The following is a 24,575-nucleotide window of genomic DNA, read 5'->3' on the forward strand; positions in this document are numbered from 1 at the left end:
ACTCAGTGCACAGGATGGATCTGTTCTGCAGCTGAATCAAGGTTGGAGTAAAGGAATCTGTTTTTTGTAAAACCCCTGGCTCATTTATTACAGAGTTACAAAATTAAGGTTGCCTTGGGGAAGTTCTTTGTGGCATTTCCTAACTTGAGAGTGCTTGACTTTGCAACCTTTTAATTAATTTTAATCCTTAATTTCGTATTTCCTAAATTTTAATGATTTAATTTATTGCTGAGTGCCACTTTAACATTAAATGAAGGGGGGGGGTTGTTTGTAAATAACATATACATAACATAAAGTGAAAACAAACAGAAAACCCATAGCATGGGATCCAGTCCCAGTGGATGTGAAATTTTGTCTTCTCCTTTCTGATTACCCTTTTAAAACATTTATTGTATTCCTTCTGAGAGCTCTATTTGACCTGCAGCCCCAGTCAGACCTGCCTATTTACTCCACACTATATGCCTCTGTGAGATCTAAGCAGGGAGCTTGTCCTTGTGTGCTGAAAGCAAGTAGGGCCACAGAAGGCAGAAATATTATGGGTCTGTGAGACTGTTATGCTAATCCACTGTTATGTTTCTGTTTTTTTCTGTTATGGAAGCAGTTTGAGTTCATCAGACAAACACTAATCCTGGCCATAAGCTAACCTATAGAACACACTAGAACTGTGTGAATAATGGATTTTTGGTTCACTGGCAATTCCAAAATATTGTAAAATATTTAATTTTGGGTTAAACCAATAAACCCCCCCTTTTTTTTAAAGGTTTGGCAAATCAAAAAGTAAAAAAATAAACGCCTTGCTGTTTCAATTTCAACCATTTTTAAATGTTTTGATTTAAAATAATAAAATTTAAGTAAGTTTTGAGACAGAGTTTTTTCAGACCAAAAAAAATCAAAACATTTCATTTTGAAAATGTCAAAATATTTCAATACTTTCAGAATTTTGGGGAGAATTATGACTGAACGAATTTGGCAAAACTCACATGAATTCACAAAACATTTCGGTGTCACTGAATCTTCATTCTTCTCCAAAAAAAATTTCCAGATGAAAAATTGTACTTAGTTCTACTGCACGCATCTATCTCCTGTGTGCATGCCTCAGGGCTATTGGGAATATTTTAGATAATTACATGATTTCACACTGTGTAGACCTTGCTATATGAAACACAATTACTAGACTATAGTTTGGCAAGCCTTTGGTAGGGCTTTCACCTGGCCATTTACCTTCCCAGAATCAACTACCTTGCTTCTCCTATCCAAGCTAGATTTTATTTTTCTTGCCACCTCCAGCTGAAGTGAGGAATCCAGAAGTGTTCCCCTTCCTCTGAGGTCGAGAGCACTGAGAGATCATCTCCCCGCACCCGCACACCTCCCCGTTGACTTTTTCCCCCTTGTCTCCCAGCCAGGTGAAGCAAACTGGAAATTTTATCAGTTAGATAACAACAACAAAAAGGCTCATTACTTGTATTATGGTAGCACCTAGATACCAGGGCTGCACCAGCATATAGTGAGAGACAATCCCTGCCCCAAATATATTACCATCTTAACTTGCTCATGGCACAGTTGTGATAAGAACCCATCACAGGGTCAAGGGAACAGCTAGGATTAGAACCCAGATATCCTGGTTGCAAATCCAGAGCTCTATATTGCACCACACTACTGCTCATCACCAATGTCATTTATTTTAAGTGCAGTGGTAGATATGAATACTTTAATCTCATATGGAGCCAATGTTTGCCAGCTGTCCTACCCTCTCTCTCTTTTTCTCCATTTCTTTTTGTTTTCTTCTCATTGTTTGAAAAAAGAGAACAAAATTGGAGAAATAAAAACAAAATCCAACAGTTTAATTTTCCAGGGAACAAGCCTGGTCAGTGGTGAGATGCAAATGTAAATCTAAAAAGTAATGTTTTATAAATAACCAATTTTGTGATACATTTCATGTCACAGCCTTAGGCTTCATAAGCAAAGAGCCTTTTTTTAATTTATTTTTTCCCCTCTAGCTACTAGACTAATTTTCCGATAAGCTGAGGTCATTCATCCTTGCTCAGATGACAGAAACCGACACTAATATCCACATGTTTAAAGTCTGGGTTTGTGTTCCTGGGAAGCAAAATTCTTTTATGTTTTGTGATTCTGGCTTATAAACACTTTAAAAGTACCCTGCTTTCCAAAGCAAAGTTAAATATCTCTCTCAGCTCTAAAGATTGCTGACACAATGCAGTGCACAATTGTTTTGAATCTCTTAAGGATTTCTCAGGCCTACAGCATTTCTTCACCAGCATATTTTCTGCTCACTTACTGACCATTTGTAAGCAGGACATACTTACCATGAAAACCCTAGGATACATTGTCAAAATAAATCTGCATAGATGTATCCTGTTTGTACAGGTTGCCAACCGTTTTCAAAATTTCAAAATCTTGCAAACAAAACTAAAAAGGTGGATACAATTTTGACTAAATTCTTGTGAAAACCCTTTCCCCCATTTCTCAACACATTTGAAATTCAGTATTAAAAATGAAATTTAAAAAAAAAACAGGAAATAAAAAAGATCAAACTTTCAGATTTTTTGCCAGGTCTATTGATATGCTAAAATCAAGACGAAAACTTACTGTGACTGTACCAGTTCTACACTGATTGAGCTATGCACTGCAATCCATGGTAGCAGCTGTACTGAATTTTTTAGTTTTGATTGGGTTGCATTGTGGAAAAGTTATTCTTGTTTTGGAGAATCTCCCTTCTCAGCAAAAAATCAAAACTAACTCTAACTCTGATATCCTCCATCTAGAGATTGTTAATATATTTTGAAGTCACCCTCAAAGAACTCAGAAGGTGTGACTCAAGCCAGGAATATATAGCATCAACCAGAAATAATCAAATTCAGGATGAACCTACCAGTTCATAGATAGGACAAGAATCCCAAAGGGGAAATACATGTTGTATCATTAGGTCTCAGATTGCTGGTAATAATACTGTAATAAATATAATTGATTTATTTCTAGTACTGAAGTGTGTCTCCCATTAAACCTGATTTATAGATCTTTAGGCTTATTTGCTCATGAGTTTCTGAACATTTACTGAATCTTCCACCATTGCTTCTATATTGTTACTGAAGGGAATTATGCTTGCAGGATCATTGAGTTTTTCCCAACACTTCTTTCCCCTAACATTTCAAAGTATTTTCAAGATATCAATGGGGTTTATAATCCCTGTAATCGACTTCAAAAATTATGGGTTTGGGTTTGCCTTTGCATATATCTTCATGCCTTTATGAAATGCTCAAAGTACCTGAATTGTAAATACCATTGGACAGGACTCTATCTTTTCACAGTATGTAGCCCAGTGGGTCTCCAGTGTGGAACTCGAGATGCACCATAATCCAAATAATAACCACCACAGCTAAATGTTTGAACATTTAACCCCCCCCCCATATCTTACAATATGTTCACTGGCTTTTCATGGAAATTCAAAAAACTGCATTTAAGGTAGGCATCTGACCACAAAAAGCATGCAACCATTAGATTGGGATTAAGGATCAGTAACTATAGTCTTTGAATCTAGAATTGTGAAATGCCATTAGTATCTATTTTCCATGTAGAAGTAGTCTAAAGCCCATTCCTGTATTATTCTATTTTATTGTAAAATGAATGAGAAGGCATGGCTATTTCTGAGGCATCTTTAATTTCATCCACTGGAATAGAAATTAAAAAAACAAAACTTCAATTTGTTGGGCTTTTATAACTATTTTTCCTCTAGACTTTTGCAGCAGAGCAGATTAGATCATTTTGATATTGAGGTGATGTATAATGCCTATATCTGCTTTGTAATTGATTCCTAAGGCTTGGCTGAGTGGAAGAATAGAGTTTCAGAATTTCAATGATATTGCTTCGGTTCCCAGAATTACAAGATGTGTTGTGACTAGAAATAGAAATACACAGTCTTGTAAAGATTATAGATGTATGGAGGAACTTCTTTTATATGTTGCTGGTTTGTTGGCATGGCAGCATGATGACAGAAAATGGTTTAATCTAAACCACAAATGCTGTTGGTCATTTACATGGAACTAGAAAAGATCAATCAAGAAAAGCCATTGCTTTCCTGGAGCTCTGCATGTTATTTAATTCATTGGGTGTTTGTGAATACACAGCAAAAATTTATTGTGAAACTACAGTTGTATCTTGGTCTCTCTTGTCATTCCATAGCAAAAGGAAATAAAAGTTAAATATGATTCTGCTGGATAGTGCTTACTCAATAGGAATAATTAAATCTGCCTTTAATTGTAAACATTTGGGACAGAGCAGGAATCCAAGTTTGGCTGGACTGGTTGCTTATATCAGGTGTCAAGAATTAAAGATATCCTTCTGAATTATCTATCTCAAAATACAGAATGCTGAATGATTTTGTTCCATTCATATGAAAGATAATTTGTGGAATTTGCTACTGGCAATATAACTAAGGAGTAGATGGAGATAGGTGAGCTGCTCAGTTGGTATAAAAGTAGAGCTGCATTGCCTTCAGTAGAGTTACACCTATTTACATCCGTTGAGGATGTGGCCCTTTATTTTTTAACTTAAAAACTGATGAGTGTGTTCTTTGAAAGTGAGGGACTTGAGCTACGCATAGTGTGGATAGAACATTTTGCAACATGCCTGTCCTTTAACATACTAAAAAAGAGACTGTCATCCAGGTCAAAGTGTGTATCTGTGACTGTGTGTATGTGGTTGCATATATAATGAATAAGGGAATAGGATCAGACCAGTGAAGGCATTTTCACTTGTGACTTAAGATAGAATCTGAACTCTGGTTAGAGAAGTAAAGCCTACTACACTAATCCACTTCATCACATAGTCCAAACTACTGGAGTATCCCTGATATAAGAAGCAATGGGCTTATCAGCTACAGGTCTTATTTTTTTTTCTGCTGTGTGATAGAAGATATCTTCCTATAGTACATGTGTTTTAACATCTGTTAAGTTAACATACAATTTAAAATATTTTAATTACTTTATTAACACATTCTGGGTAGTACAGCAACAGCATCAGCATCTATTCTATGAATGATAGGCCCCATAGAAAAAGAAACTGGCTGAACCGTGATTCAGTAATATCATATAATCACTTTTTTGGGAGGGAGAGAGGAAGAAAACAGGTCTGGTAATTAAAACCAGATTATTTGTATTCCATGCTAGAAATGTAACACAATTGCCATTTTGTTGCTATACTTTTCTTTTCCTTTCTAGGCTGGTAGGCTTTATTGTGATTTTTATCAGTGTATTTCCTATTTGCCTTTATTACTATTTTATTGCTGCTGTTGATTATAGTTCCTTGGTGTCTACAGCTGACATTGAAATCATTGGCTCCACTTCTGGATATGAGACTCAGGATCCTTGAGGCAACTTGCTGCATTGCATGCTAGTCAGTATATAGAAACTGTTTTAAATACTATTGGTAAGGATTACATAGACAAGTAAAATCCAGTGAGGATGCCAGTATGGGATTAGGTGGCTAGTGGCTATGGCAATGGTTCTCTTCATGTAAAATATCAAAATACTGTATTGGCTCAGAAAGTTAAACAGGTTATTTGTAAGTTAAAATGCTATGCAAGTGACTGTAAGGAATTCCGAAATAATATATCAGTTGTTACCAGAAATAGGTCAGTACAAATACTTGCTGCTAACCGTGTTCTCACCTATAGATAGTGCCTTTCCTCCTGATCTGATAACTCACCATATTAAAAAGTCCTACCCAGAAGGCTGATGTCCAAAGAGGCAGCATTTCAGGAAATGTCAAGTAGGAGGGTGGGGGGAACCCCGAACCTGTCCTATGCAAGTAGGTAGTGGGGCAGAGTCACAGGAGCCACCCAGCCTGCCTGTGACAAACTCTGCTAAGGAGAATGAGCCAACCCAGATCCACTGGTGAGTGGTTAATTGCCCATGTGGCTGGGCAGCAGTTAATTAGTTAAGGAACACCTGTGCATAAAAAGGGTTTATGAGATCTCAGTCAGGAGTTCCTAGAACACAGACATAGCCCCTGAGGAAAGGAAATTTTTAGGGGAGCTGGTTAGAGAACTCACCAGAAAAGGAGCCCTAGGAAAAGTCTGGAGGAAGCAGTTTCTGAAAGAGTTTCTCTGGACAAAGTCTGGTCCCAGTAAAAGCACCTTACTTACCCAACAGTACCCAGAGGCTCAGGTCACTGGGGAATTATATGCTGCTCCAGAGGTTTGACCTTTGTTGTGGCTCTGAGTCCAGAGAAGAAACCTTTCCCCAGGAGATAACAGGAGGCCTGACTCCAGAAGAGGAGCCCAGGTTGAGAGGGCCTTACTGGTGAACAGCCCGGCTGGAAGAGATGGAGGGACTCGGGGCGGGGGCAAACAGACTAAGACTAATTTGTGCCTCTTCTGTGCCCACTAGGATGCTGGGGTGAAGACTTGCTTGAATGTCTACTTGGTGTCTAGTTAAATACATTAGATACCTGATGGGAAACTGTTAACTGCATAAAAGCCTCACTGAAATTATTAAAAGTGCATTAGGGGAAATGGAGACAGGAATGTACCCACTACTCTGCACTGAGCCCCCAGAGCAATGTGGAAAAACAGGTTTGACACAAAGGGATTCTCCACAGGGTGAGTGTCCATATTATAATAGGCATGAAATGATATATCTATGCACCAGTGTGGAGCCTACCAACTGTAACCTGCAACTTGTGATGCTTTCGTTTGGACTCTTCATTCAGCAGATCATCACCTGGTAATTTCTGAAGGTATTAAGAAACAGAAATGAGCATATGTCGCTCATCCTCCAGAAGGAGAATCCAATTAAAGGGATGTGTTCCACTTTCCTTTTGAAAGTGACCAAAATATTTTTATCTCCTCAAAATTGACTACTCTCTCTCCGTTATTGCTTCTTAAAACAAGGTTAATTATTGTAGACTTCTATAGATGTTTCTCTCCCTGATCAGTCTTATGTCAGTGTAACTCCACTGAATTATTGCCGATTTATGCTGATATAAAAAGAATGAAGACTATCTGCACATACAAAAAGTGTGTTTACATATATATGCCATTACTGCTTGTGCAAAGAAAGGCTCATTTGCCTAAGAGCTCACATAGATTTTAAGGGGAAAAAGTTGCCCAAATTGTATGCATAAAGCCTAAACAATAACTCTGTTGCTTTCTGTGTATAAAATACATCCATGCACAGTGCTGTAAGGCTGAATTTTCCTTTGGGTTTCTGAACAGTTAGGGTTTTCACCTTGTTCTGACCAGAAGCTACACACACCTTGGCTGATTAATATGTACCAGTTTTCTGGCATTTGGTTCTATTGGTAACTCAAAAAACAACAACAACAACAACAAAAAATGTAAAATCAGCTTATACTTTTCCCTAAGCTTGCATGTTCCTAGAGTAGAATTAATGAGTCACCACTGCAACAATGAATAAGCAGTTTCTGCAGGGTTCCAGTACTGTCTACCAGCGCGGTTAATAGAAGAGCTCATCTTAGCATGTTTGTGTCTGTTGTTTATTTTCTTAGAATATAAGGTTCTTGGGAAGAGACTTGGACCCCAATCTTTATTGGCAGATATGGTCTTAAAGCTGGCATAGCTGGATATGGGAGGCTCACCCATTGTTTGTAGATCTTCTGGTGGTATAGAACCAACATACTAATTCATGTGCCACTATCTTCCCTGGAAAAAAAGGTGTAGAGTGGCAGGGGAGTGTTTTACTACACTCGCCAGTGCTTTACTACACTCAGTTTATTTCCTTTGAGCCATTAAGTGCTGGGGGAATGTAGGCCCACCAGCCTTTAGTCAATTCCAACTTCAGATGGGTATTGGCCCATTGCATAGAAGGCCCAAGGTGAGTGAAATGTAAATGTGTTTCATGCCACTGCTGCACTTGCCCCTTCTGAATTACTTGCATTTGGCTTCAGCCAAGGATTGGAACCTGGGTCTGTCTTTATACCATCTACAGTGATGAACACCAGTCAGAAGGCAACAGTTAATAAATGCAAGTTCTGCTGGGTTCACTTAAGTGTGTATGTTTCTTTTACACCAGGGGTTCCAAAACTTGATTCGTGGCTTGTTCAGGGTAAGCCCCGGCGGGCCATGAGAAGCTTTGTTTACCTGAGCATCCGTGGGTACGGCCGCTCGCAGCTCCCAGTGGCCGTGGTTCGCCGTTCCTTCCATTTTCTGGTAATCTAGCCTCCAATGTTGTATTGTCCAAATGCTGGCTTAACTTTCTTTAACTATCACTCAATTCCTATCTGCTTCTGTCCCAAAGAACATTTATGTTCACAGACAAATGCATTTTTTAAGCAGTTGGAACTCCTGAGGGTCTGTTGAGCACTGTTTTTGTTTTCCTATCTCCAGTTTTATTGTTTTTAATTTCATAGTGTAAATAAAGCAGTAGAGAACACCCAACAACACATTCCGCAGGAGCGCTGTCCTTTCTGACAATTTTGTCCCTTTTGTCTTTTATGTCAATTATTTCCCCAATGTTACTTCCCTGAGCTGGACTTTAAATCTGGGAAGCCAACCAGCTGTATACCTAACGTGGTCATTTTGCTACTGGTTGCCATGTTTCCGTCTTCCAGCTGATATTTAAAAAAAAAACAATCTTGTATTTGCTCTTAGTTTTCCCCTTCTTTATTTCTGAGATGGCATATTATCTCACAGTAAATGCCATGCCAACTCTTTACAAATACTGTATTTTGAATGTGAAGAATAGTGCTGGCTAAAAATCTGTGGTTGATTTATTCCCTCTTCATGTTTCTTGGCTCCGTTTTCTAACTAGAGCAGTGGCATTGTCTTTTGTTATTGCAATATCTCTCTAGTTTAATATTATAACATGGATTGCAGTGGTTTTGATCTCTAATTTTTCTGCTACAATATATATTTTAGAGCTGATTATGACCAACATATAAAATATGCTCTGGTTCTATAAAGATTTCAGTACAAAATCTTTTACTAATAAAATGAAATCATAATAAGAGAATTCAGCACCCAGTAGGGAGTTTAATTATTTTTGTCTTTTCCAGTAATTTTTTATCAGTTGGAGATTTTTCTGAGAAAAAAATCCTGATTGAAAGCCTGTCTATTTTCTTAGCAGGAATCCAGCAAGTGAAATGTGTATGTTAAATATCTTAGGGAAAAGCAGGACCATGAAGAATCAATCTTTTTTAGGGAAACACTTGGGAAGGAAAATGATCAAAAGTGCATATAAATAAAGTATGATTATTCCCTAAAACCACAGATTTATGATAGAGACACTGGAAGGGAGTGAAAAGTATTTTCCTCATCCCTGAACTGTGCTTTCAAATGGTGCTTTCCCAAATCACTGAAAATCTTAGTCCAGAATTTGAGACTTTTTACCCCCACCTCTTAACTTTTGTCTCCCTCCCCCGCCTCCTCAACAAAAAACCCACAAGCAAGCAAACAAACAACAAAAATCCTGTCTCACAACTGGCTTCATTGGTTGCAGGTTTGGGTCTGAAATGTGGATTCAAAAGAGCATCCCTCCAAAAAGAAGGGTAAGAGAGCTGCATCACCACCATCTTCTGTTTCCAGTTGCCTTATAATAGCAGGTGAGAGAGAGCACCACTGCCTGGAGTATCATTTTAATCTCTCCATTTGACAGCTGAACCAGAGGATGATCAGTTGTTTGAGGAGCTTCCTTATCCTTTAGCATTACTCGATGACTCCTTGTTGGGCCTATTTGTTGTCTCCATGTAATGAGGAAAAGGCCTTACAAAGACAGTTGTGCATTCAGCACAGATTTTGTATATTCCAATTGCTGCAGTCCTGGGAAAAACACACAGATGAAGGATGAAGAAATGTTGGTTCTGCTGATAAATAATGGCTTTATTAATGAATCTTGGCTGGGAGATTTTGCAAATGTGTCTTTGGTTTATCTGCATGTATAAACTTGACCACCAGTAATGCCTGGGTCCTGAAACTGAGGCTTTTCTTTCAACATCCTATCAGCGCTTGTTGGAGTTTTCTGCTATCTTCTATAGAGGTAAGTCTGGCAATCTTTTAAGAAAACTCCCTTGGACAGTGTCCCAGAGGTGAGATTGCACCAAGAGATGACCTTGCACTTTCATCGGCTGTCTAGGAGAATCACTAATTATTAGGCAGTGGGTATGACTTCTGTCTATTGAGTGAATACCTTCCTTGCTCTAGGGTATTAGGGCGTATATTCAGAAAGGCCAGGATTTGGCCAAGCACACATTACTTTGTACACCAGCTCATTGAATTGCTTTGGCTGTAACAATCAACCAGTGGATCTGACTGAGGACTCTTGGGTGATCTCAAGAGTTCCAGGGAACTTCTTGATTTTTTATTTTTGTATGAGTGTAACCACACCTAGATCACTTCAGGAATTCAGTTTTTATCAGCTAAAAAAATAAATAGTGTTGCCTTAAGAAACTGGGTTGGTTCTTTACTCATCTGTTGATGTTTGTGATTTGCTACAACAAATTCCTATGGAGACAACCCACAGTGGACATCACTGACAATATTAGTCCATGCCAAAGCCAACCTTAAAGGAAGCACCAGGAAAGACTGAATGTTTAGTTTTCTATTTTCTTATGTGAGAGATGTGAACTTGAGAAGAAATAAATGGTGATTGGATATGAATCTGCTAATGAGGGAGGGAGAGATAGGGGGCCCAGAAGGGTCACTGCTGCTGTTTAAAACAAAATCCATTTTTATTGCAGAATTGGGATCAGGCTTTTTGGATGAGAGGACTGACAGATGGATAAATACCTATTTTTAGTTTCAATCAATCATGATGGATCATTCACTGTGTGACTCTGTTGCTGGGAGAAGAGTAAAGAGAAAGTAGTAAATGTTTTTTGCCTCTGTCATTTTAAAGTATGGAAGCTTCCATATACCAAAATTATGGTTCTAGTCTGAGAAGTGACTTTGTAAAAAATGACACGTTTGGGTTCCATGTTTATTATCTCTACTTCAGATTAAAACTACTCAAATAAAATCCTTTTTTTCCCCTAACAGCCACTCATCCTGGAATCTGAAAGTCAAGCTGGGTTCTTCCTAGCGCCTGCATCAACTGGAATTAAGAGCATAAACTTGTACTTCTTGAAATCAGTGGGAGTTTTCCTATTCAGTGGGAGTGGGAGCAGGGCCTTAGTTAACAGTTCTGTTGACGTGTGAGCTAGAATAGAATGTAGCTCATTTTTCCTTTGTTATGTTAGCTTTGCTGTGCTAACAAAAGGAGTAAAAACTGACTTTAGTTAGTAAGACACAACTCTAAATGCACACAGAGAGCAGATCTGCTCAGAAAGAAGGTGCTATTTCTATGCAGTCACTTCTTACAATAGAACAGCACTTTAATTAAGTGTCAGCAAGAGTCTCTGGCAGCTATTTCAGAACAGGAACAGGCGTAAATACTGTATTTCAAACAGCAAGTAACTTTATTTCAACTCTCCTCAGGCTTCTGAACTTGGAGAGCTACTTATTTTAAAATTCTTTGCAAGCTTTCATCACCAAAAACTACTGTGATGACATTTGACATGAAGCAATCTGACCAAGGGTGATGTGTCATGTATAAAACACACTTTTTGGAGTGGATGTTGCCTAGAAATTGGGGAAGGGAACATCTGATTCAAACTGTTTTAGATTTTTATTGGACTGGATTTCTGCTTAAAGGTAACTTTGACTTATCTGTGGATAATTCATTAAAGCTACTTTTTCTGATGTATCCTGACCAATTGATCTCTAGGGCACCAAACCAACAGAGAAATGTTTCCCTTCTTGCAACTGTGCTAGGGACACTTGCAATGTTCCGGGCTGCCATATCGACTATGTACTTGTATAAAGTGTGTGTGTCTTGACAGTGATTAGAACAAGTGACTGAGAATCAAAACTCCTGGATTCTATTTCCAATTCTGCCACTGACTCTGTAGACCAGATTCAGATCTCAGTTATACTGGTGTAAATCTAAAATAACCTTATTGATGTGAAGTAAATGAGAAGAGTCTGGCCCAATATAATAAACAGGTTAAGTTGCTTAGCATCTTTGTACCTGATTTTGCCCTCATCTACATGATTGTGCAGTACTTAGGAAAAACTCCACTGAAGTGAATGGAGTTACCCCAGAATAAAAGTGGTGAAAGTGAGATCAGAATTAGGTCTTCTATCTTGCTTTATACCCAACTATAAAATTAGTTTAAAACCTACATCAACGGGATATTGAGGCTTAATTAACATTTGTAAAGCAGTAACACTGGTAATAGTGGTAAAAAGATAAAATAATTTTTGAGAGCACCCCCAGTAGGACAAGTTCTGCTCTCAGTTATAGTGGTGTGAACCTGGAATAACTCATTTATATCAATGGAATTACTCCAATTTTAAATTGCAGTAAGTAAAAGTGGAATTTGACCTTTAGTCTCCAAGCCATTCTTGCTGAACACTGGAAGATATTTTACAGAATTTATTAAATAAGTCATGCAAATGGGAATGAAAATGCTTTGATACTGGCCCCTTATCTTTAAACAAAATTCTAATTTGACTCTAGCACAAAGAAAAGAAATGAATACTGTATGTGGTCCCATGTGAGCTGTCAGAATGATAAAACTGAATATTTTCTAAATCAGCTTTTCCATGGACAGCTGGTTCATCATCATTAGTATGTATATCCTTATTAATATCTAGGCCACCCAGTTATAAGACCCTAGATTGAAGCAGCACTAAATTCTGAAAAGCTGAAATCATGTTGTCAGTCTGTATGCACAACCTCATGCCGGAATGAACAGTGACCTGTATATTACCACTTCACTCCCCCAAAGAGTGAACCCTTTTTGCTCATCATCCAAATGGAAAAAGATAAGATTTTCCATATCTTTTTAAAGTGATCTTTTATAATAAGAGGTAGGAATAAATGTGTCCTCCTGTTTGGAAGACTGCATGTATGAATACTGTGAGGATCTGTGAGGATTACTTTACTTATCCCAAATCTGTGTGAGAGGATCAGTCACTGCAAAGTGCTTGGTAATCTGCAATCTGAAGCAGTTTGATGATGGGGACAGACAGAGGCATGAGGCTTCTAATGCAGAATCTGTGTCGTAGGTACAAATTATAGATAATCACTTTTAAAACCTATATATTACCTGCTTTATAAATATACTGCAGGTTCAGGCACTCTTTGAACTAAATCTGGAACATTTTACACCAGCCTACAGGTTGCTCAGATATGATCAGCAAATCTGGTTCAAGAGTTTAATATAGAGTCAAAAGCTACCTTGACAGATTGGGAGTGGTATAAGCATGACTTAAATGGAAATTAAATGCATGGAGGTTTGTAGGATGAGTTTTGGGGTTTGAAGTATTGTAGATGGACTTCACAGATTCCCTTGGAGGTCCTTATTTGCAGCAGCAGCATCTACTAGATGGTTGAAAAGGATTAACAATGCTGCTATATTTTAGAAATTTTGTGCATGTCTACACTGCAATAAAACACCTGAGGCTGGCCCTCATCAGCTGACTTAGGTTCTTGGGGCTCAGGCTGTGGGTCTATAAAATTGCAATGAAGACATTTGGGGCCCAGACTCCAGCCAGAGCATCTACATTGCAATTTTTAGCCCCACAGCCTGGGCCCTGAGAACCCGAGTCAACTGATGTGGCCAGCCTCAGGTGTTTTACTGCAGTGTAGATATAGCCATAGAGGCCTGGGTGAGGGTTGGCTGTGAGGGTTTGGATTACTCAGTCCTTGTGGTAGTAGGCAAGGGGAAAACAAGACAGGAAAAAATTCTAGTGTAAGATGTACAGAAAGTTTTGCATCTAGATTGCATTTGTTTCATCTTTAATCGGGTCTCAGAAGATCGCATTGTTGGCATAAAAGGGTTTCAATCTTTGGTTCATGTGAAATAAAGAGAGATTTGTGGTTAGTAATGTATGAAAATCAGAATTTAACAAAGGATTAGGCTCCTAATTTTGCATGTATTACTGAATCCTGGTTGGAGGATACTGTTGAACTAGTTTTGGTGCAGTTGACTCCAAGTGGGTATGTGGTATAGCATGAACATAAGAATCCTGGGATAGATAAGCATACAGCCTGCTGTGCATATGCTGCCAGTACTTGGTAACTCACATCCAGGTTGATGGCAATTCTTCTGAGACAGCTCAGGATTTCATTGCAATAACCAAGGGACTACCACAAATGGTGGTTGCTCAGCTCATACACCCAACAAACTCTTGAACCCATGTTAGGGACCAATTTGTGGCTAAAGTGAACCTCTCCCAGTGGGGTATTGAACCTATTGTGACAGTCAGCCCAAAGAGGTTAATGGAAACTGAGTGTTTCTGGAGGGCTTAGGTGGATGATATTTTTCCTGCAACAGACTGATCCATTTATGAGCTGGTATTACTATATAGTCTTGTTCTCAGTTATCAGTGAGGTAGCACATAGATGTCCACTTCTGACTTCATTCTCACAGGTCATTGTGACTCACAGGACAAAAAAAAATTTTAAAAAAAAGATGGTTATAGCTCCAGTGATCCCAAGCTGCTCTTAGATGATCATTATATTAGCATTGCCTAGGGAGACTTTCATCATATAATCTACATAGTGTAACCACTTCTTTCAGATGTGGATCTTATCACCAACAACCAGGCCTTTGTTACTCCAAGACTATATTACTGAAATATGCTCTATGTGGCAAACTTTAACTCAAAACAGAAAAAGAAGCAGGTGCAAAATGCAGAAGTCTTCTAATTAAGTGATATAACTTATAAGAACATGGCACCAGTGCTCCAATCTGCTGAACTGGCTGCCTTGTTGGCTTTTGAATGGAGTTTAAGGTTTTGATTTTGATCTATAAAGCTCTAAATTTTGGGGGACCTGCCTATCTGAGACCACCTGTCTCCCCACCCCAGTTGGCAAAAGTGCTTGAGCTGGAATGGTGTAAGAGAAAGGAAGATACTGGTAGGGCGTGCTCTGTGAGGAATCCTCCACCATCAGCTGTAATCCTCTCCACTTGGACAGATCTGGGATGTTTTTGAGTTTTCAAACCTCTGCAAGACCAGTTTCTTTACCCAGGCTTTTGGGGAAGGCAGGACACAAGAAGCACTGGCATTTGCGAGTGAGGTGGGGTACTGTTGAGCTTTGCTTTCAGTTCTGGCTGGCGATTTCTTGATTTTGGGATGAGACACAGCTGCTGGTCTTACCTTCTATTTCATAATACTTTTGATATGACCATGGAATTTAGAATCCAGGATAGGCAATTTTTAATGTATTGGTTATAAATTGAAATACTTAAAAATAAATTAGATGTATATGAGGGAAGAATCTAACTGAAAGTGAAAAATCATTATTTTGGGCTTGTTTATAAGTGTATGTAAAAATGGAGGGGGGAAACAATACATTTTGCTTATGCTGTTTCACAAATTTTCCTAAGTGCACAAAACAGTCTTAATAGCAACATGGAACTGTAGGGCAATTTTTGCAAATGCCAAATGTACAATGGTGAAATTTACAAATGGCAAATTCTATCTTTGGCTGCTCTGGATTTACATCATTTTACTCTCTTGGTTTCAATAGTTATCACAGATAGAAACCAGTACCACAGAGTAGAATGATTATCTCATTTTTTAAAGGAGGGTCAAATTCTTGAATTTTACACAACAGGGTCAAATTTAGCAATATAAAATTATCAGTGAGATCCTCATCTACTGTAAATTGGAATAACTTTGCTGAAGTCAGTGGAGCTAAAGAGGTATACATCAGATGAGGATCTGCCTCATTATATTTGGGGGAAGGGATAGCTCAGTGGTTTGAGCATTGGCCTATTAAACACAAAGTTATGAGTTCAATCTTTGAGGGGGCCAGTTAGGGATCTGGGGCAAAATCAGTACTTGGTTCTGCTAGTGAAGGCAGGGGGTTGGACTCCCTGACATTAGAGTCCCTTCCAGCTCTATGAGATAGGTATGTATTATAAATACTACTGTTCATTTAACAGCAAAATATCCTGCAGAATTAGATATTTCACCCACCCCTGCTGCTTTGAGACAACAGAGAGAATCAGTGGCTTATGCACCCCCATGTATCATTCCTTTCAAGTTCTTATACACATCAAATTTTCTTTTCTGCAGTGTTATACTGCCCGAATATGTCTCATGACTTTTCTGATTTAGGTGACATCATCCTGAGTTAAGCAGCTTGTCTCAAAGAACTATCATTCCTGAGTAAACATATTATGCTTCATGTGATGAGTCAAATACATTGATAAGACAGAATGTTCTGTTCTTGAGTCTCAGCTTAAGAAAAACGAGCAGATGGTTAATAACAGAAACCTTAATTGTTCAACTACTGAGAAACATGAAATAGAGAGGCTGTAACTTTGATCTATCAAATAATTCTGTCTCTGATCACAGCCTTAACTGTAACCTCAGGCACTTTTTCAAGTTATGGGTATGATACATTCATTTGTAGCAAGCACATTTCATTTATCACATTCCTACCACTGCCCTGCTATACATAATTACTACATGTGACTATTCATCCTGAAAGGAACCAGGATCCACTACTTCTATTCTTTAGTAAGCCTCTTATTCCTTTTTCCTACTTTGCAGAATGGTCCCTCTTTTCATAGCAGGAATGAATAAACGTATAGATAATTCCTAGGCATCAGCATCTCATCACAATTCTGCAATGATTTGACTTTTAGATCCTTCCTATTTTACTCAGTCTTTGCTGCATGAATGTCCCCTTGCATATATTTCTTCTCCCCATGCCTCCAGTGCTCAGGATGGCTGTACTTTTTAGTAGTTACAGCACCTTCACAAACGTATACCATTTATGAAACTCTGAGGAGGTTTTGCCCTCTCCCCAACTAGTAAGGATGAGAAACCTGCCCTCCTAAGGTGATGTACGCTTCATGTTAATGAAGCACCAAATAATATGGGAAAGTTATTTTAAGACTGAGACATACTGTATGAAATGAGCACAGGAGTGTCTGAAATTGAAGTTTATAATAACAGTGCCTCTAACACTGCTGGGTTTGAGAAGTACCCCAGGATCCTCTTCATGGTGTATGGCAGCCTGCTATGTAAAGCACTGTGACAGTCAGAGGAAAAGATTCTGAGGCACTCCAAAGGGTGGAACAGACTGCTGCAGCTTAAGCAAAAGTCCCTTCAGAGACAGAGGTGTCTGATTAGAGCAGGTAGGACAGAGGAATGGTAAGTATTAAGTAACATTAAAATGAAGATGTGGAGAAAGACAGGCTAAAGTTCAGACAACCAAACACTGGTCAATTATCTAACATCAAATGTTAGGCAAGCTGGACGCCTACCATTGGCTTGAACAGGAGCAGGAATGAGTCCTAGAAAATCAAGAGTGCTAATATATTTTTGTCATATGACCATGGCTCTGTAAATCAGATTGTTTGGTCCTCAAAAAAATCTCATAAATGTGCAGCCACAGATAGGGATGGATTCTAATTTAAAATATTTAAACATGACTAAGGTCAAATTAACACATTGAACAGTGATTCTGCAGAATCATTCAATATGAACGGGCTTCGGAGATAATTAGTATGGTGCAGTATGTGTAGTGATGTGATATGACCAAATGTAATATAAATAGATTAGCAGCTAATGCCAATTTATTTACAGTCTTGTTTAGACAGCAGATTTTGCAGCAGGGAGGGCAAGGATATCTGCAAACCTGCAGATACAAACAAAGGACAAGTTCTTCCCATCTATCATATTGTCCTTTCAATCTATGATGATTTCACAATGTCATTGATGAATTAGTAGTTATGAAAAGTTGCTACATACTCAAAGGATATAGTTTATATCCAATAAATTTATAAAGCAGTGCATATAGTAAGTGTAGACAAAGTTTGTCTTCAAAAATGTATATTACATATTATTGCCTAATTTAAAAAACTAATTATGAAATAATGTTGAGTACCTAGCTACAAGGTCTTGTCTGTATCATATTCTCCAAGATGACATGTCTGTGCATATATCCTTTGGGATCATTAAAAGTTGACTGCATTTTCATAATGCCCAACTATAGAGAGTATCATAGAATATAGAGTATTGAAAACAGTATGAAAACAGAAGAAAAATTAGTATTTAGAGATTACCTCTCACAAGAAAATACTAATGGCTGATGTGTAAGTCTCATCATATGGTAACAATAATTAAAATCAATAGTAGTTACTGTATTATAGGAGAATGTAATAGATGTGGGCTACTAAAGAGCAGGTTGCCTAATTCCATGGGTTTTCACATATGACTACTTTTTAAGACCCTCTTAGAGAGTATATAACCAAATCTATTATCTTAGTATTAGTTAGTATTGAGATTGCAGTAGCACCTACATGTGCTAGTGCTTTTTGAACACAGAAGGGGCGGTCCCTGCACCAAAGGGCTATAGGAAAATCCCCTTCTGATTGACTGTCTTACTTACTTCCTCCCTTTCTTCTTGGGAAAGTGTAGCCAATTGGAGCGATTTGATATAGCTTTCAATCAACTTGGGCTGTTTCACATCTCACTGCATGTAGAGTTGCCAGACCAAACTCATATACACACTGCCCCAGTACCAAGCCAATGGAAGATCAGTGGAAGAGGAGTTTCCAAATGGGGTTAACTCTGGAGGACCAAAACCTCAGACACAGAAAAAAGCAGTCTTCCACCTTACTTGGCCCTGCAGAAATACAGAGAAAGTTGGGGGTGGAGGAGTGCACATTCAATTAATGTGCTGGGAAAATAGAATGTAAGTGAGTTGAATAAGTAGCCAAACAACAACATTTTCCTGACCAGCTCTAATATGAAACTCACCAAAGAGGAATTGTTGTTTGCAGGGGAATCATGGGCAGAATTATGCAGGAAATATGCCCTCAGGATGCTCCTGTTGGCAGTTTTGTCCTCTACTCCACAGCTATAGCTCGTGATAGAGAGCGTCTTGCCTGTTTGATTTGAATAGTTAAGGTTTTCTGGTATGTATCCAATTGCTGTCATTCTTTCTTTCATAAGGCACATAAATAAAATACTCTCTCTCTGTGGGTGAGGTGGTTTAAGATGCTGTCCCAAAGAGTTTTGAACAGATAATTTCATATAATTAATTTCTTATGGGAAGAGATATTATTGAACCTTTGAAAGTCTTTTAGAGCAAGTGATGAGCAGAGCTAAACATAATACAGACGTGACAGAACTAACACCCCAAGGAAATTGGAAAGCTTATATCTGAATTTCTCTCTTATCTGAGTCTAAGGACTAGATTATCAAAGATATTTACATGCCTAAATATACAGATAGGCATATAGTGGGATTTTCAAAAGCACCTAGGTGCCTAACTTCCATTGAAATTGCATTGATTTTAATGGTAGTTATGTGCCTAGTGGAATTTTCAAAAGCCTATAGGCACCTATATATATCTGTAGGCACTTAAATGCTTTTGAAAACATGATACCAATTCATTAGAAATATAAGACCACCTAACGTCTCCTGAGTTGCCTGAGAATAGTCTGTCTGAGAAATCACTGAGAGTGGGACCAGAATTTCCCTCTGAGTGCATACAGCCTGATCTTGGGAATCCTTACATAGGCAGGTAGTCCCCTGTCTTCAAAGGTGTTGCTGATGGGTTTGTTACTATGGAAAGACTTCCTTTCCCTTCACTGGACTTTGGATCGGGCTCCAGATTGTAAGGGCTTGCAGGATCAGGTCTCAGAAGCTAGTAGTCTCAGAAAGATAGTTGTTAGTTAAATTTCTTAACTTATTTTGTGAACCGCAAGCCAGTGACATTTCAGTTTGTTGTACAGTACTAGTTTTTCAACCTCTGGAATGCTGCTTTCAGTGGACTATTCTACTGCTTAGAAAGGCACATTTTAAGTTCACTTGCTGGTAATACATAAAGTCTTTATGTATAATTAATTTATTTTTAGAGAGATGGAATCTACTCTTATATTTTCAGGGTACATGTTTAAAATATAATAAGAACTTTCTGCATCTTTCCCAGAGGCCAAAGAAATAAAAGGATACTCCCTCAGAACCAGCAATCATCCACCTTCTCAGTTCTGTACTTATCTTCCAGAATACAAAATGTACAGCATGTTTACTGAGGAAAAGGGAGATGGGGAGGCAGGCATTACAATCCTAAATCTTTAACTTGCATTTCAGTGCAAAATCTGGACCGCCAGCCAGGCCTTTCCAATTTAAAGTCACTAAAGGGCACCTTTTCTGGTGCAATAGCTGTTGCCCCATATGTATCATTGTGCCATTAAAAATGTGATCTCTATTGCCTTATGTAATCATTTACACCTGTGCAAAGTGAGTGCAAAATGCTATTATGCTGATTTGTTCACATATCACACCTGCTTTGCCCTGTGGTAGGGACTATGTTAGGTGCAAGACAATAGAGAATCAGGCCTGTGATCCTTATTGTGGAATACAGAACATAAAGTTACCCACACTGCTCTGAGGCACCTGTGATACTCAGGAACAGTGGCCCAGGCTTCTTTGATGCCACAATGAACCTCTTAGCTGTGAATTTCTTTTAGTTTGTTGTATTTTTTTAGATCTCTAACTAGTTTTACAGCTTTTTTATTATTACCAATTACACTGGTCTACAATTTTTGAGAAGTCGTCTGCTTCAGAGATAAAATGTGCTATTTATTATGTATTTTGATGTGCTGAATTCAAATATGACAATTAAAACAACTGATTGGCTACTGTTTCTAAGATATTTAAGTTTTTACATTTTATGTCTATGTATATTGTGTAGATAGAGTTTTAATCATAAATTGTAAACCTAGGTCTTTTCATGTGTTTATGGTTGCTTTACATGATAATATTTCACCTGTCCTGTTTATGTAACACTTTAAAAATCAGCAAAAGGGTTATGTAAATAAAATTTATTATGAAACAAAAGGCAAAAAACTATTATGTACATAGTTTAGTCCTATTCAGTGTCTACTCGGCGCTTCTTGGCTTGTCTCTTGTATTCATTAAATGGAGCATCTCTTGTCACTGTCCAGCAATAGTCTGAAAGCATTGATGGGCTCCATTTGCCCTGATAGCGTTTCTCCATTGTTGCAATGTCCTGGTGAAATCGCTCGCCGTGCTCGTCGCTCACTGCTCCGCAGTTCGGTGGAAAAAAATCTAGATGAGAGTGCAAAAAATGTATCTTTAGTGACATGTTGCAACCAAGGATTTTGTATGCCTTGAGGAGGTTTTCCACCAACAACCTGTAGTTGTCTGCTTTGTTGTTTCCGAGAAAATTTATTGCCACTAACTGGAAGGCTTTCCATGCCGTCTTTTCCTTGCCACGCAGTGCATGGTCAAATGCATCATCTCGAAGAAGTTCACAAATCTGAGGACCTTTATCTTAGCTTCACTTAACCTTCGAAATTTTCCACGGAGGTACTTGAAAGCTGCTTGTGTTTTGTCAATGGCCTTGACAAAGTTCTTCATCAGACCCAGCTTGATGTGTAAGGGTGGTAACAAAATCTTCCTTGATTCAATAAGTGGTGGATGCTGAACACTTTTCCTCCCAGGCTCCAATGACTGTCGGAGTGGCCAATCTTTCTTGATGTAGTGGGAATCTCTTGCACGATTATCCCATTCGTAGAGAAAACAGCAGTACTTTGTGTATCCAGTCTGCAGACCAAGCAAGAGAGCAACAACCTTCAAATCGCCACAAAGCTGCCACTGATGTTGGTCATAGTTTATGCACCTCAAAAGTTGTTTCATGTTGTCATAGGTTTCCTTCATATGGACTGCATGACCAACTGGAATTGATGGCAAAACATTGCCATTATGCAGTAAAACAGCTTTAAGACTCGTCTTCGATGAATCAATGCACAGTCTCCACTCATCTGGATCGTGAACGATGTTGAGGGCTGCCATCACACCATCGATGTTGTTGCAGGCTACAAGATCACCTTCCATGAAGAAGAATGGGACAAGATCCTTTTGACGGTCACGGAACATGGAAACCCTAACATCACCTGCCAGGAGATTCCACTGCTGTAGTCTGGAGCCCAACAGCTCTGCCTTACTCTTGGGTAGTTCCAAATCTCTGACAAGGTCATTCAGTTCACCTTGTGTTATGAGGTGTGGTTCAGAGGAGGAGGATGGGAGAAAATGTGGGTCCTGTGACATTGATGGTTCAGGACCAGAAGTTTCATCCTCTTCCTCTTCCTCGTCTGACTCAAGTGAGAATGATTCTGGTGCATCAGGAACCGGCAGTCCTTCTCCGTGGGGTACTGGGCGTACAGCTGATAGAATGTTTGGATAATGCACAGTCCACTTTTTCTTCTTTGACACACCTTCCCCAACTGGAGGCACCATGCAGAAGTAACAATTGCTGGTATGATCTGTTGGCTCTCTCCAAATCATTGGCACTGCAAAAGGCATAGATTTCCTTTTCCTGTTCAACCATTGGTGAAGATTTGTTGCACAAGTGTTGCAGCATATGTGTGGGGCCCACCTCTTGTCCTGATCTCCAATTTTGCAGCCAAAATAAAGGTGATAGGCTTTCTTAACATAGTGCTTATACTGCGCTTTTGTGATGGAAAAGTCACTTCACCACAAACATAGCAGAGGTTATCTGCACTGTTCACACAAATACGAGGCATCTCTGCTCACTTTGGCTAAACAGAAATGTGTCCCTTTGCAAAATCAAACACTGACAAATAAGAGAGCACGACACTGTATGATTTCTAGAGCTGATATAGGGCAATTTGTTCAGCAGAGTGATGTAAGCTTCGTTATGATTGCATCATCCATGACTTCTAGGAATAACATGATGCAATTCATACTATGTATGACGCAATACCAGCTTCAGATTGCATCATTCATTGTTTTGCCTAAAAAGCAAGTACTGTCCAAACCCAGTCATAGATTTATTCATAGATCCAGTCAAAGATGTATTTTAGTCATTTCTGGTTTAAATTGAGATCCCTTCCCTTTATAACTCACTTATCCTCCGCTATTCCCAAGTCAAGGGTCGTATATACGGACCCAATAGCACGTCTTGAAAACTAGAGCCAATCAACAATTTTAAGCATCATTTTTGTTCTCAGTGACCCAGAATTAGTAAAGTTTGACTACATTTATTTCAGAAGCATTTTGGCTGTAGAGCAGTGTTACAGGTTTAAATGCCTGTAACATGTACAATTATAAAAGCATAAAAAGAATGACAACAAAGAGTAAGAAACATGATCAGATCAAATGAACATCAGTTACAGGACATTATTTTTATGGAAAACACCATGTTGGTGTAAACTGATGTTTCAGTTACTTTAAGGGAACTGTACAAGTTTACACTAGCTGAAGGTATAAAAAGATTACACAGGATAATTACATAACTATACATCTAGGAAGAGTGCCCTTTCAGATTTAGCATATGACCCTACCCATTTCTCTATAACTTAGGCTTACAATTACTAGATGGACCACACAAGAAGACTTTAATAAATATCCTTATAAGAGTTTGGTGAATGAAGTTTGCTGCCATTTATTTTAAACACAGGACAGACTTGAACAGTCATGCATCAAGGATTCAGCAGCAGGTTTGATATCTGGGTAAATATTTCATACTATCTCAGCTCAGTCATAGACTATCAGGGTTGGAAGGTCATCTAGTCTAACTTGCTGCTTAAAGTAGGACCACTCCCCAGACAGATTTTTGCCCCTGGTCCCTAAATGGCCCTCTCAAGGATTGAACTCACTACCCTGTGTTTAGCAGGCCAGTGCTCAAACCACTGAGCTATCTCTCCCCCCATTTATCAGCTTCTGAAATATCTGATAACTTTTGTCCTCAAATAGTTTTTTATTTTTCTGGCAACTCTAAGTTCCTGAGTTCTAGAGTTCTTTTCCTTTTGATGGTGCTGCAATATGTCTGACACCATATTGTGTGAAGACGAAAGAAGCCTACATAATGAAGAACTGTATTAGGACTTGTCAATGCAGAGAGTTAGTGTGTGGCAAGATGGAGTTAAAATCTACAGCACTCTAGCATGCCATTCACTAACTGTCCATATGGGCCTGGCTGTTGCACACTAAAAGTTCCTTAGTGTGCTTTGACCTACTGCTGTTCCCAGCACCAGTAGGTCAAAGCACACTATAGAACTTTTAGTGTGCAGCTGCAGGACCCACATGGACAGAGTAGTGCTGTAGATTTACATCCCAGCTTGCCGCGCACTAACTCTCCATATAGACATCATGCCCTCTGAATAAAGAAAAGTGCATCCTCCCTAAAGCTTCTCTTTCTATGTTTCATACAGGAACTTCTGCCTAGAAGAGAGAGGCAGTAGCAGCCTCTCATAACCTACTGGTCTGGTTGAGGCTAGGAGAAGGCTCTTTTACAACCTGCCAATGGCCCTGTGTCTAATCCAACCCCATTAATTACTGTGGGACAGATTTTGAAAGGTAATAAGGCACTCATAGTTGCAGGTAGGTGCCTAGGTGTTTTTTTAAAATACTATTTTTTTAAATGGGTGTCTATTTGCATCTTTAAACATGATTTTTTATGGCCTTTATGCTCAGGCATAAAGGTAGCTCAATTTACTAAAGTAAAAATGGCCTCTAGAGATTGTAGTCCTACACAAATGTT

This window comes from Mauremys reevesii, linkage group 8 (genome assembly GCF_016161935.1).
Source record: "Mauremys reevesii isolate NIE-2019 linkage group 8, ASM1616193v1, whole genome shotgun sequence".
Classification (NCBI taxonomy): Eukaryota; Metazoa; Chordata; order Testudines; family Geoemydidae; genus Mauremys; species Mauremys reevesii.